The 13965-nt window shown below is 47.2% G+C and overlaps 1 long non-coding RNA gene across 1 annotated transcript; it reads left to right on the top strand.

Moving 5' to 3' along the window:
• Nucleotides 1-951: 951 nt before the first annotated feature.
• On the top strand, nucleotides 952-9245 carry LOC133208095 (uncharacterized). Its single transcript, XR_009724232.1, has 3 exons — nucleotides 952-1218; nucleotides 3480-3555; nucleotides 8080-9245. It is a non-coding gene; the product is annotated as an uncharacterized LOC133208095 (long non-coding RNA).
• The last annotated feature ends 4720 nt before the right edge of the window (nucleotides 9246-13965 follow it).

Genomic DNA, 13965 nt, shown 5'->3' with positions numbered 1-13965 from the left:
TAGGGTCTGGCAGCAGAAGTTCCTACTAGAACCTCCTCATGTTTCTATCTCTTTCTGCAAAAACCCCTTCCCAAAGCGTAAAAGTATTATCAAGGGAAACCCTAAATGCCACATACTGCCCTGAAACATTCTGCACAGTTTTCCAGTTTTGTGGAAAAGTGCTGCCATGAGCTCTCTCCTAACACAAAGCCTCCGCTGGAGCAGTGGCTGGGGCAATGTCCCCCGGTTCCCTGTAGCCGTAGCACAGCACAAGAAGGATGCAGGAGTCTCTGCATATTGTCCCTTCCAACTCCACGTCCTTTCCCGGCTCAAGGGCAGCCGTCAGGCCCTGGGGTGCTCCAGCAGTTTCTCTGGAGCAGTGCAGTTCTCCGGCGGCCCGACTGGCTGCACTGTCAGCTCTCATTTGAAAGCAAGAGAAGGGAGAGGGCTTGAAGCGGAAACTCATTTCAGAGCCGTCCAGAAGCAGCAGGTTCCCGCGTTCTTGGTAAAGAAAAAAGCCAAAACAAAACAAAACCCCACACCAGTAAGTGGACAGATGTGATGGTGGTGTGAGTGGAAGTGGAGAATGATCTAATTATCAGTGCGGGGAGGGTAACATCAGGGTGATACAGCCCCTGCAGAACGCTCTCTGCTGGGTGGTAAAACAGTCTCTCTAAGCCACTGCACCCAGAAAATAGCCCATCCCTATGCACCCCTCCCGGGTTGGGCATCTGCCCCATTTCACCAGAAAAAAAAAATAAAAAAGTCTATTTTTCTTGTTGCTTAGTGTGAGAGCAGCCAGGAAGGTGGGGGGGGGGGCGCGGCGGGCCCAAAGAGATGGTCAGCTGGCAAGAGAGAAATGTTCTGTGGTACAGAACCCGTTCAGAGCCTGGCTTATTTTCCTGTCGAGCTCCCTGCAAACCCCAGGATCCTGCCTCCAGTGAGATGTGAACCCGACCCATGGGTCCATTTCCCAGGCTCAGCTGCTCTGAAATGACCCCACTCCCTAGGAGGGGGCTACAGGATCCAACTATCAGGGAGGCCAAACAAGGAACGCCTTTCTTGGCAAAGGAGGAAAGGACCTGGGAGGCCCCCTTCGCTCAGGTGACCCACCTGACCCCCATTGCAAACAGCTATAAATCCTCCTGCTTCCCCACCACAGCATTCCCAGGCACTCCTTCTCTCACTGGAGCTGGGCCTGGCTCTGCAAAGCCTGTCAGTGCTGGATGGCCTTGGAAGGTAAATATGAAGCTGGCTGACTTACTTATCAGAGGGGTTTTTCTGGCTGAGAACTAAGCTGATTTTAACCAGTGCATTGCTAGGCACAAGTTGGCTTTTTGCCTTTGCTGGGCTCCCTGCAGGACTGGTTCACCTGGACCCTGTTAACCAGGTTCATCAAGGCTCAATGTGGTCCCTGCCAGGAACCCCAGGGTGGTAGCTGGCACCGGGCACTCTCTTCCCACTGACATCAGGCTGGATTCACTTGGTCTCTGCACATGCCAGGTTAGCAATGAGCAGTGTGTTTCCACCAGGCACAAAAGGATGAAGCGTCAGGGCTGGCTCCTGCAGGTCTTTAGAGAAGGGTTAATGTGATAGAGGTTAATGGATCTGCATATCTGTCTTCAGAGCCCCTCCCTCCTCTGCTCATTTGCGACTGAAAGCTGGGAAACTGCCTGCCAGGTTTTCTGTCCTCTGCTGGCTCTTCCCCCAGCTCCATTCATCCCATCAGCCCAGTGCGGTTGATCTCTCAGTCCCCACATTCCACTGTCACCTTCTCACCCTACATCAGCCTCTCCTCCCCAGCCAAGTCTCCAAGCACTCCCTCTTTCCACATCCCCTTTTCTGTACAGTATGTCCTGCCTCCTCCCTTGCAGGATCACACCCCTGTCCCCTCAACTCCTCCCTATCCCAAGTCCAGTGTTACTGGCTTAGTTCTCTCTCAAAATAAGCCTGACAGGGAGGTATGAGTATCTTCTCCACACACAGTGGAAAGCCATCTGGCAGGACTGTTACCTTAGCTGTCTGCCACTCTATGTCACAGTTTTGGTTAGCCTGGGGCAATATGGATGCCGCTGCCAGAGATCAGGGTCCAGGAGCTCCTGAGTACTCTGCATGTGATTTATGGGTTCATGGGTGCTCAATACCCTAGAAACCTGGTGTTTTACGTAAGTGACTGTTAATTGTCACCAGCATGGGACTTATCCACCGTGATGGCACATGAATCACACCTGGTGCAGATTTCAGCTCCTCCTCTGGCAGATAAGAGAAATTAAATGCATGCTGAGATTGTGTGGATAAAGGTGACAAGGTGCCAAGGGATCACCCATGTGGGAGGACGGGTGCTGGTTTGGGGGTGCTGTCTTGCATTGCTGCTTCTGTCCCATTGCAGCACTCACAGCACAAGCTGCCAGCAGGGATGCAGCAGTGTCCTGCCTGGGTCTGGGTGTCAGGGGGCACCAGCCAAAGCCAGGAGTGGCAATGCCGTGGGACAGGCAGAGCAGTGGAAACAGAGCCTGGCAGGGCAATTTCCAGGCAGAAGGGCCACGACCCTGTGGTGCTCAGGCAGGTCAGGTGAATCACGCCTTCCTTCCAGTTTCTCCCCATCGATTATGAAAGGAGCCGAGATGGCTGCTGCAGATACCGCTGTTGTGCCTGTCCCCCCCCAGCTGCCCTGTTCTCGGCTCCCCAGCAGCAACCACGCACAGAGGCCGGTGCCACTGAGGACCTGCAGCCCTTGGAACAGAAACCCAACATCTCTAAGGTGTTTTTAAGAGGTTTCTGGCACTTTGGTTAAGCAAGGTTACCACCTGCTCAGAGTAGTTTGCAGTGAGAACAGCACAGAGGGACCGCTTCCTATGGAGCCTCCTGCTCTGGGGAGGCAAAACCTGCTAAACTTCACCAAATGTCCACCAGCACCTTTCCCTCCCTCCCCCAATCCTTAAGGCTTGACTGCCCATGCCTAGCTGTATCCCGCCCAACTTTCTGAGATTCAACAATATTATCCTTGGGAGTGTTGAACTCTTATAATACATAAGAGTCACATGTAGTTAACCTAAATAACAAGCTCAGGGCTTCCAAGAGATACTTCCTCACGAGCCCAACCCAGCTACCCAAGATGTGAGTGCCTTATGAGCGATCACACCAGGTAGCATCAGGATATTTGCCATTATCTCCAAAACTTTCTATTAATCCATATTCTGGAGCTGCAGTGGTTCATCATGGTCCTGTGTTTTAAACAGATGGAAACAGTCATGGGAATACTGCAGATGGAGATTTATCCATCAACTCTGTCATCCTTGGGCAATTCAAGCTGGAGCACCCTCAGATGTCCTCCCCAGTTGACTTTCTTTCTTAATCCAAAAGCCATCAGTTTCCACCGGCAGAATATCCCCCTGGTTGTAGGCAAGAGCTCTGCTAAGAATTACCATTTAGACGGTGCCAGCTCCACACTTCAGTCAGGAATGCCCTTTTTTCCTTTTTTTTTATTTTTTTTATTTCAGAGATGTTGTAAGTAAATTCACAGCTGAACAACAGTGGGAATGGAAACCCTTAGAGCTGATGGCTGTGACATTACAGGTACAGTAATTCCAAAATGATCCTCCTTTGTGCTGATAACAGGGCTGGCTATTGTTTTCCTGAAGTCCACATGTCCGAAAACACCGCAGGCATAGATAATTGCAGTGAGCATGTGCTTTTGAATCTGTTTCTAAAACATGCCTGGGATTTAAGCTTTTTTAAAATCATGACCCTGATTCTGCTTTTTTTCAAGCTCAAAAGCAACAATTCCTTTGGCTCAAAATGAAGAAGGGTCTAGCTCTTAAATACAACTTACAAAGAGGCAAATGTGTCCCTGTTTTTTTCTTCCTTGTGATGAAAGAACAAAGCCCGAAAGTTTTCAGCATTTGCTCAGTTTCTTTCTTTCTTTTTTTTTTTTTTTTCTTCCCCTTTGATTTGATTTCCTTTTTTAGCTGTGGAAGGACAGATCTTATCTGAAGTGACTGGACAATTTGAAACTCTCCCACTTTCTTTCACTATTTCACTCTGATGATGATACTCATTTAGTTTAAGCTTTGTCTTAGGGTATAGCATAGGGTTTCCTTGTAGCTTTTGGCTGGGCAATTGGCTCACAATACCCATCTTTCATCCTTTCGTCCTTTCATGTTGGGAAGATTGCAAACTTCATACAGCTAAAGAGAGAAAACAAATGAGGGATAGCTTAATGATCAGGACGCTTCCATAGGCTATTTTCTGGTGAAAAATAAAACTACCTTTCAGCCTCTCTGTTATCCAACAGTGTAGTAGAGGTTTGGGGACCGTTCACTTGGTCTCTGAATCTTCATTTTACTTTTGCTGGATGTCAGCTGTTGCTCTGCACTCACTTCATCATCAATACACCAGCAAAGCACATGACACACAATGGAAAATGGGAAAAATCCTGAATAAATCGTTCTTCAGTACAATATTTTCAGGACAGTACACAAGAAAGGAAAATTAAATAGAAGTTGCCCTATGTCCCTGTGTCACTCTTCCCCACCTCATCTTGCACACAAAAAGATATTATGTGAGGTGTCCCTGCCCATGGCAGGGGGGTTGGAACTAGATGATCGTAAGGTCCTTTCCAACCCTATTTTATGATTCTATGATTCTATTTTAGCCTGGCCAAGGTACAATGCGCTGACAATTACGTTATCACAGGGCTGGCTCGGCTGGGATAAATGTGAAGTTGTAAACATGTTGTTACTTGGGGCCTAATTCCCCTTGGTGTAACAGGGCTGCACGGCTGACGTTTGTGTCATGCATCCGTTGGCTCCTCGTGTCCCAGCTTAGAAGGATTATAATTACATCTCACCTTGCTGATCTTTTTGGCTTGCCTGCCTTGAATTGCTTCCACAGACCTGCTCGACTTGTTTGTCTGCTGCTTATTATTCAGCACAACCCCCCGCCCACTGCCCTTTCATGTACATTCATGTTTGTGTCTAAAAGGCACAAAGGGACAGTTTTTGAGGGGGAAGGTGATGAGCGTTGGCTGCTGACCGGACCCCCAGCTCCTTGGACTCCAGGGGCCAGTCATGGGGTAGGGGGGAGCCTTGTGCTTGCTTTAGCACACAGGGCAAGGTCAAAGCAGTGCCTGGCTCAGTTGAAGTGAGTCACTACATTTCAAAATATGGAAAATGTAATGAGATGCTTCCTGAAACCTGAGTTTTGTGCCTGCAAAGCACAGGAACAAATGCAAAGCAGAATAAAGCAAGCAGCAGGGAGAGGGTGTAGGTACACACTCTACCAGAAATGGAGCTCAGTTCCTTCCTGCTCTCCCTGCTTGTAACTTCAAAGTGGGTTTTGCACAGGCAGGTGCAGGCAGCACTGATGGAAACAACTTCTCCAGGTCAGGTGAATCTCTGTGCTCTCCAGTGATGGCAGCTCCTACCTCATGTGGAAAAAATTGGCCTCACACTGGCCCTCTGAGCAACAAGGCTCTGACATTAGAAGAGAGAATTCCCTTGCTGAACACAGAGTAGCTTTTTTCTCTAGGCTTCATCCTACCTCTTGCAGAAGGACTCTCTATGTGTAGAGGAACATGCTAAGGGTTAATAATGATGCAGGAGATTTCAGACTGCTCTGATTTAGCATGGAGAAATGGCTGCTCAGCTCCATGAGTAGCAATGAAATGGAAGAGGGTTTTTGCAGCAGGTCTCTTGCTGCCTTAGACTTTGCATTTTGCTGTTGCCCTTTAGACGATGACTAAAGCAGCAGTTAATCTTGCACTTAAATCCATAAATCCTAGAGTGACACCTTTATCAAGTCTTACTCACTTGAGTCTGAAATCACACCATTATTTAAGAGGTGCTCCTCAGTAAAGTTAAATGGGAGAGCTGGGATGAGTCAGCCACCGAGGCTGCTGATTGACTTGTCTCAGATCTGAATGGACCAGGCTCCTGGGCCATAATTCCTCACTCAGGGGTGTCCATGTACCCAGAAGGATCCCAAGCTTTCACCAAACTGTGCCAAGGTTCCCAGGAGCTGAGCTCCTGCAAAGGAGCATCTCAAACTGGACACCTTAAAGACAAACTCACAGGCATTTCCCCAGCCTCTGCCCCAGGCGTGCTCAATGCCGAAAATAGGGCCAGCTTGAGCAAGGTCAGGATGTCCACGTGAGAGGTGGAAGATTCAATTCATGTTCCTGCTTTGGTCAGTTTGGATGCTGCAAGCATCCTCCCAAGGGAGTGTCCTAGCCTTGGACTGCTGGGTGGCTTCTAGTCCTCAACACTGCTCAAGGTGTGCCTGGGTGTGAAAACACTCATCAAGAAAGATGGGACTCAGACAAGACTCCTGTGCTTCTGAGGAGTTAACCACCGCTCCGGACATCTGAGTCACGCAGCACTTGTACTCAAATGCCCAGCTTCAGCAGGTGTGCTCCCTCCATTCCCGCTCCCCATGTGATGCTGCTGGGTTAATGTCTCAGGACAAGGCTCTGTGGTTTCTCTTTGGATGGCTGGTACAGATGTACAAGGGGAGCAGGCATCATCAAGGTTTCATCAGACTTCTAAGACACTGGCGTTTGAGCAAGCCTGAGCATGACCAAGTGAGGCAGTTGGGACAACAAATTCCAGGGGAGGAAAAACTGCACCAGGACAAAGGAAATTTGTCTGAGGACAGAAAGACAAAGAAAAGTCCTCCTTGTTGTAGCTCTAAGAAGGAGGTTAAACTTTCTAAAGTTAGGCAACACTCCCTACTTCCCAGCCGTCCCTCATTTGTCACCCAGATTATGTTGAATCCTGGGGCAGCATCTACATTTATTAAACTGAGTTATTTGCATCCAAAAAGAGTAATTTAAAAAGAAGGCTCGGGCAATGCTACTGATCTTGTTCACCTGAGCTGCTTCCAGATTATGGTAGGACTTTAGATTTTATTTACAATCCTCTGGCATCCGATTCTGGTGGAGTTATAACTACCTTGCCACAGTGCAGATGAACTGATAACCACATCTATTGATGCAAAGAATATACTCCCCTGAGTGGTGCCGTCAAGGAGCTGTGGCAGAAGCAGAAGCTGGAAGCCTTCCTCCACCTGCACTCCATGGCAGGTGCTGTGACCAGGCAGTATGCCCTGCCTGCTCCCTCCCCACTGAAACTGCTTCTGACCTTAACGGAAACAGGGAGGGTCGTTTCGAATGACTCACAGCATTGAATATTATGTTGGGAAATGAGCCATTGAGATCAGTAAATTGCTTTCATTTTCTGATGTGACTGTGGTGTTGGATGGGGATCAGGGAGGCAAAGGGTGGTTTGTTTATCCAAAAGGAGAAAGGGCTTAGTCAAAGTTTTGGTGGTTGATGAAAGTCCAGAGTTGGTAGCCAAGGACTGCCTCAGGGCACTTCCAGATCTGAAAATGTGATGGCATTTCCAAACATTAACAGTCTGGAAAGATTGGGATCATTTCTGGATTTGAACTGACGTGAGCACCCAAATGAAGCAGGGGCTCACAACTAGTTTTGTCAGAAGCTTGTCAACTACATTTAGGACATTTTATTTCAGACCTCAAGGGCTTTATTTGATCAGCTGTAGTTGGGAGTTTCTATTATCAGAACCAAGGGAAACCCTTTCATAATGGGGTCCAATATACCCCTTCCTGCTTTAGCATAAGGAAAGGTAAACGTATTGCATCTTTGATTTGCTGCTTGCTTAATTTAATCTAGATAAAAACTGGTTCTAACTTAATACTGTTTACTGAATGGTAGCTATGGACAAGACCTTTGCTAGGTTGAATACAGACCACAACCTGATGAGAAAAGGGATATGATGACAAAGGTAGTTGTAATAGCAGGATAAAAGAAAAATCTCTTCCCTTCCTGTGTTGTTACAGCAAACAAATGGACTTAGTGTTTTTTCCAGTGGGAACCCCATATAAAAATAACAGAATTTGCCCCACAAATGGCAGCAGTCCCAAGCTTTCATTACTCTTATGATACCACTGGAAGCCTTTTTCAAGCGGACACTGTGACTGTCTAACATGCTGGAATTTGCCCTTGCAAAGGTAATCCAGTGTGTGTATGTCACCTATGTGTGTGCACACATTCACACAAACACACTTTTACTCCTGCAGGTTCTAATCAGAGCAGATACCCATTCTTCACTCTACTGAGTAATTAAACTTCACCCTGCTGGAAGGCTCCCTGTGTTGGGCTGTGCTATGTTACACTGACAAACATGCACAGCATTTCCAAAAGACAGAATCATCCTGACAGACTAACATCACCAGTCAGCTTAAAATTTGACTGATCATCTGTAACAGAGTCTCACTAACTGGTTTTCACAGATGAGTAAGAACAGATACTGCTGGGGTTTTTAATTGCTACCATCAAGCTTAATTGGAGGTTCAAGCTGAATGAGTGTAAGTATACAGAGGCGGGTGTGGGAATGTGTCCCAGATTGCACCCACCACATTCTTCTGGTTGTCTCTGGAAGGAGATACCATCATTATAGTAACCATCCTTAGCCTTCCCACAGGTTTTTGGCTGGATGGAGCCCAGAGCTTCTCTTCCCCACCTGCTGTGGACAACCAGCGATAATATGTGGGAAGCTGACACTGCTCCCACCCTGTTCCTCTGGTTTGTACACACAACAGCCTCCACAAACAGAATGAAATCCACATGGAAACATTCACCAGGAAAAAAAATCTCTGACATGGAAGAGATTGCACTGCCAAGGGGACTAGGAGGAGCACAGAGAGGAAGAGAGCTGCTGCTGAATTCCTGTTGTTAAGAGCAGACCCATGTGTCATGCTTGTGGGGAGGGATACCTTCTCCCATCGCAGAGTTATAGCACAGCCAGCAGCAAGTGCACCAGTGATCTTGGCAAGTATGTGTGGCCACCTATCCAGAGAAGAAAAACACTGCTATAGACACTGAGAAGAAACAGCCTTTTGCAGGAAATTGCCTCAATTGCTCTTAAGAGGAAAATGCACACTCTGAGAGGAACGTTTTGGGTCTCCATAGCTCCATTGTGTGCTGTTTTGCAGATGAATTCCAGGGGCAGAAGGAAGAGTGTTTATTTAACTTTTATCAGCATTTCTTCTGAACTTATTTCAGTTCTGAATGAAAGTAAAAACTGATGGAATGTGATGGTTGTTGTAATTACTGCTTTTAGCTCCCATTTGTCTAGGAAGTGTGAATCATAATTACTCATGTCACAGGGAAGCTCCAAACAAGCCTTTCTCTAAATTTCTTTGTGGAAATACTCACACTCTTTACTTGCGCATCTCTCCTCTGGCAGGAAGGGAGCAGAGGCTGCCCTGCATTTCATATGTCATCTGTAGCTGTTCTGTAAGAAATACATTAATGACCAAAACAGGGATGGGACTGTGGTCAGTCCCAGGACCCTCTGTGCTTTGTTTGTCCTGTCATTTCCATAGGTATCCCTTCTTTAAAATCAATAGAAACAGCCAAGTTGCATCCCAAAGGGAAGTCAAGTATTGCTATTCCCAGTGCAGGCTCAGGGACACTGAATGCAATACTGCCTGCTTCAACAGAACTATTACTGTGCTTTGGTCATGCATAAGTAAGTTGATTTAAGTGTATATGTTTGGTTCTGTCCCACCCTTAATACATTATATATTTTTTGCAGCTTTGAGATGTTTGTGCAGCACCTGCCAGAGCTAAACTGAAGCCACTGCTCAGAGGGGCTGGGACCAATGCCATCTATATAAATACTGGAATAATTGGGCTTAGCAGCACACTCATGGCAGAACTCTGCCAGTTCACATGCAGTGTATCACTGCTCCTTTCACACAGCATGGATTTCATTATCCAGGTGAATAATAGGAGGAAAGGGAGGGCTAACTTCTGAAAGCCAAGACATAGATAAGCAAGTTTGCCAATGTTAGGAGGGGGTAAGCTGGTTTAGAGCAGTTACTTTACGAATCAGCTTGAATCCCCTCCAAAGCCCTTGTGGTTTTGGGTCCAAGCAGACAAAGCAATGCAATCCTTCAAGTGTTCTCAGTATTGACACACACTGCTGAGCCCTGTGTATGCCAAGATAAAAAGAGGCAACCTCCACTGGTCCATTATTCAGCGCTAGACAACTTGATTATGGTGGCAACAAACTACACTTTTGCAATATTGACATTGTGGTCTATGGTAACAAACAAGTTATAAAAGGCCTGCCACATTTTTAACTACTGCTATGGCTGTGATTAATGATTTTAACTCAATCTGAAACATCTGATCTGTCTTCTTTAGAAGAAAGTTCATGTAAAGTGCAATTCTGCAAAGGAAGTTTTCATCTGCTCCTAACTTGGGTCATGATGTCATCACCTTGCAAAGCTGGCCTGAGTCTGGTTCTCGGGAAAAATTGTAAGGAAATTCCTATTTAAGTATGGTCTTGTGGTGATAAGGGCTGCACTGCATCAGGACTAATTAATGCCTTCAGCCACATTAGGTGTGTGCAAGGAAAGCGTGGTCGTTTCTCTGCAGCATCAAACATCAGAAAGACTCTTACTTGCTCCAGCTTCTGAGCAATTCTGCAGAATGGCCGGGAGCTTCGCTGGCCTGCTGTGCCTGGGGCTTGCCAGAGCCAAAAGCATGATCCTATCCCACTGCTCTGCCTTTCTCCCTTCCCCTTGGGCTCAAGGGTCTCAGACCTGCTCCCTGGTTTCTGCTGGTCTGACCACCCATGTGACAAACCTGTCTCAGCTCAGCATGCTTCAGAGCTGGCAAAAAGGAGGCAAGAGCACATGGCCAGAAAGGATGGAGCAAGGATGCCTTTCCAGAGTAGCCTGTGGACAAAGTCTATCTTTATCCCGTGCCTGCAGTCTGAGCCAAATAACTCATAGCAGCTGGTCAGTCCCAAGCCAACTCATAGAGAGCTCCCTAAGTGCATGATGGATTTATGAAGAAGAAAAGTTAGAGCACCAGAACAGTTGACAGGAGACACAAGTTCAAAGCCTCATAGATCTGTAGGCACTTCCCTTGATTTCAGGGATTTAAGGTTTAGGGCTATACTTTGCTTGCTGCTAAGCAGAATGAACACATTGTCCTAAACCAGTAGGCTGATCTGAGTGTGATGAAGAATTTAGGTGTGCAGATAAAACTGTAAAGAGCGATGTAAGTCCCATGGAGATAAATACTTGCCCTGGAGTTAGCTTGAACTTCTAACAAGTATTTTCTCTATCTGCAAGGCGTAGCGCTGCAAACTTACCCTTAAACACAAAGCAGCCTGGAGCAGTCCCATGAGCTCTAGTGCTGCATAGGTGTAAACAATTATTAATAACAAATCTACTAGGCAAACTGGAAGGCATATTTGAGCTGTGGCAATGTTGTATCCCAAAGCACAACCAGATCATAGAGTGGTAGTTACTCACTTTCAATGCACGTCTGTCTGTCCAGTGTCTCCAAAAGGTACATCACCCTGCTACCCCAGCCTGTGCCTGGAGATCATTCATGTTATTTCTGTTATCATCACCAGTACTAACAACACCCTCACCACCATTGTGTGGGCTCAAAAAGCAGCAGTCTGGCAAAAGGTTGCAGATAGGGGGTGGAGCTTTGTTTTTTGACATTGTCATCAGTGATATGGGGTCAGTTCAAAAGCTTTAGGGAAATATTGCTTGATTCAGTGCTGACACTTTTGAGTCTAATTAACCTGGACATTAATTCTTAATGGAAAGTGTTACTGCAGCAGATCCTACCTGGCTCTGGAGGGTCCAGGAGGCTGCTCCCAACAGCTTATCCCCAGCTGAGATGCTGCCCCAGTGTTTTCACAAGGATGGTCCAACCACAGCCCAGTGTGGTGTTGTTTTCATGCCGATGGAACATACCGCCATTCCAACGTGAGTGAACATATTAACATCAACAGAGTCTTTTCCCCAAGCTAAACATATTACAGCATCAGCAAATTACAGGGCACTGTAAATTAGACTCCCTCTTGTGCAGACTCTGCTTGCTGGGCCAAGGCCACATCCCTCCCCTAAGGAAGGCAGCAACAGAGCTTTTCATTACTTCTCAGTTTCCCTTGCTCCTTGCACAGAGCTGTGTGCTTGGGCATGGGCGTATTTCTGCTCATGCTCCCCAAGCATCCATCTTATGTGCACTCCCCAGAGGATGTTTATGTCACGTTACACTATGCCAGTGGCTAGTAACCCCCCACAAAAGAGACAACCCATAGGTCTGGATCAGAGGTAGGGCATTTTTACCCATTAAAAAAAAGTGTCTTCCCCTTTCTGAGCACCTGAAGTCAGAAAAGGTTCAAACAATTCCCCAAAGCACCTGCATTGAAATCCTGGAGTCAGATAGACAGGTAGACCTGGCTCACTGACAGATGGGTTTTGGTTAACGTGTTTTTACAAGACCTTTTCTAGGGAACTGCAAAGGATGGAGAAATGCTATTGCAGGTCTGGGAAAAACAATGATTAAAACGAATTGTTGAGCTGATTTCATTGGAAAAACAACAAATGCAGCTCACATTCTCCCATCCCCCTTACCACAGCTGGCAGCTTTGCTTGCAGGAGTAACCCAGGGCCACCATCTCTAACTCCAATTGCATGTGGCAGTTGCTCTGCCAGCTCCAGTGCCAAGGCTATGCCACACTCATCTCAGTGCAGCCACCCCTCCAGGAGCTGCATTTAAGAAGAAAAGCCCTAAAAAAAGGCAGCAAAAGAGCAGCACACACAGGTAAATGATTATTTACAGCTGCTGCGTGGGAAGTGTTACACAAGGGGAGGGTGGAGTGCGTTCCATGGCCCTTCCACAGCCTGTGGACAGAAAAACCTATCACTGCTGTGATGTTTCTACTCCCCCAAGATGGAGTTAATACTGTTTACCTTGTAATGCAAATTCTATTTCTTGCTTTTTCCCCTTGGTTGAGCTTGTTTTCACAGCTCCCCTGCTGCTCTCCTGATGGGGCAGCTGGCTCTGAAGGCAGCCAGGAGCACGGGGCTGGGAGTACCAGCATCCCACCTTCCCACCTGCTGAAAGTTACTGTGTGGTTCCCAAATTAAAAGTCAAAGCCCTTGGTTGCAGTGGGAGGTGTATCCATGGCAGGGGAGAACACTGGTACTAGCATTAAGCTGCTCTCACATAGCTTGGTCTTTCCTAGGAGCCAGAGAAATAGGAAAGCATGGCACCAACTAGTCCTTATTGTTTTTTTCCTCCCTGGCTCCTGCACACTAGAGGTCTTGTCACCTTTTTTTCTGTTTATATGTTTGTTTGGTTTCTTTTTTCAGTAAAAGCTACCTGCAAACCATAGGGCATTGGCCAAAGCTGTCCTTATGCCCCTTAGCCTGTTGACAGTGCAGATGGAAGTCCTTAACCATGACCGTTTGTTCTCAGCCCTGATGTGAAAATGCAGCTCTTATGTCAGCCACATCCTTCACCTTCCTGGACAAGAGCCAGTGATGTACTTTTTGCAGATATGGCATTTTATGATGTGGTAGGTGAAATACAAAAACACCATGGTAAGAATGGGGACTTGTGCAATGTCCCAGAATGTGCCACCAACTCATCTAACCCAGCCTGTCTGTACTGGTCAGGTACAGCTTAGTGTGATTAGATGGAACTGGTGATGCAAGGACTTTGGAAACCGTTCCTCAAGGAGGAGGGAGGACCTGGACAACTGTAGAAAAGAAGGGCAGGGGGTGAGCAGAACCCACTTTTAGAGTAAGGCAAAACCTGAGCAAACAGAAAAACCTGGGACACTCAGCATCAGAACTGAGGTTTCTGACATGAAACCTGCTGCTGGGCCTGGCTGAGGAACCAGACAGCAGCAGAGGGCAGTTTCTGTCCCACAGGGCAAACTGGGTGGGTGGGTTGGCTGCATGGGGTACCCAGTGCTGAGCCCCTAGCCTGGGCAGGACCCACCAGATGGTGGCTGCTTGTAGCCCCTGTGACAGCAAAGCAGAAGCACCTACTGGTTGCCATGACCAGGGGCTCTTGCTCTCTGCAGCAGTTCTCTGCAAGAAACATAGACCCTAGAAACACCAAGTCCCTGATGCAGT

Source organism: Neopsephotus bourkii, unplaced genomic scaffold, assembly GCF_033783945.1.
Source record: "Neopsephotus bourkii isolate Nb327-2 ecotype Australia unplaced genomic scaffold, CSIRO-AGI_Nbou_v1 NB_234, whole genome shotgun sequence".
Lineage (NCBI taxonomy): Eukaryota > Metazoa > Chordata > Aves > Psittaciformes > Psittacidae > Neopsephotus > Neopsephotus bourkii.
Note: the sequence above shows the minus strand (reverse complement) of the source record. Positions and strands in the feature narration are given on the sequence as shown.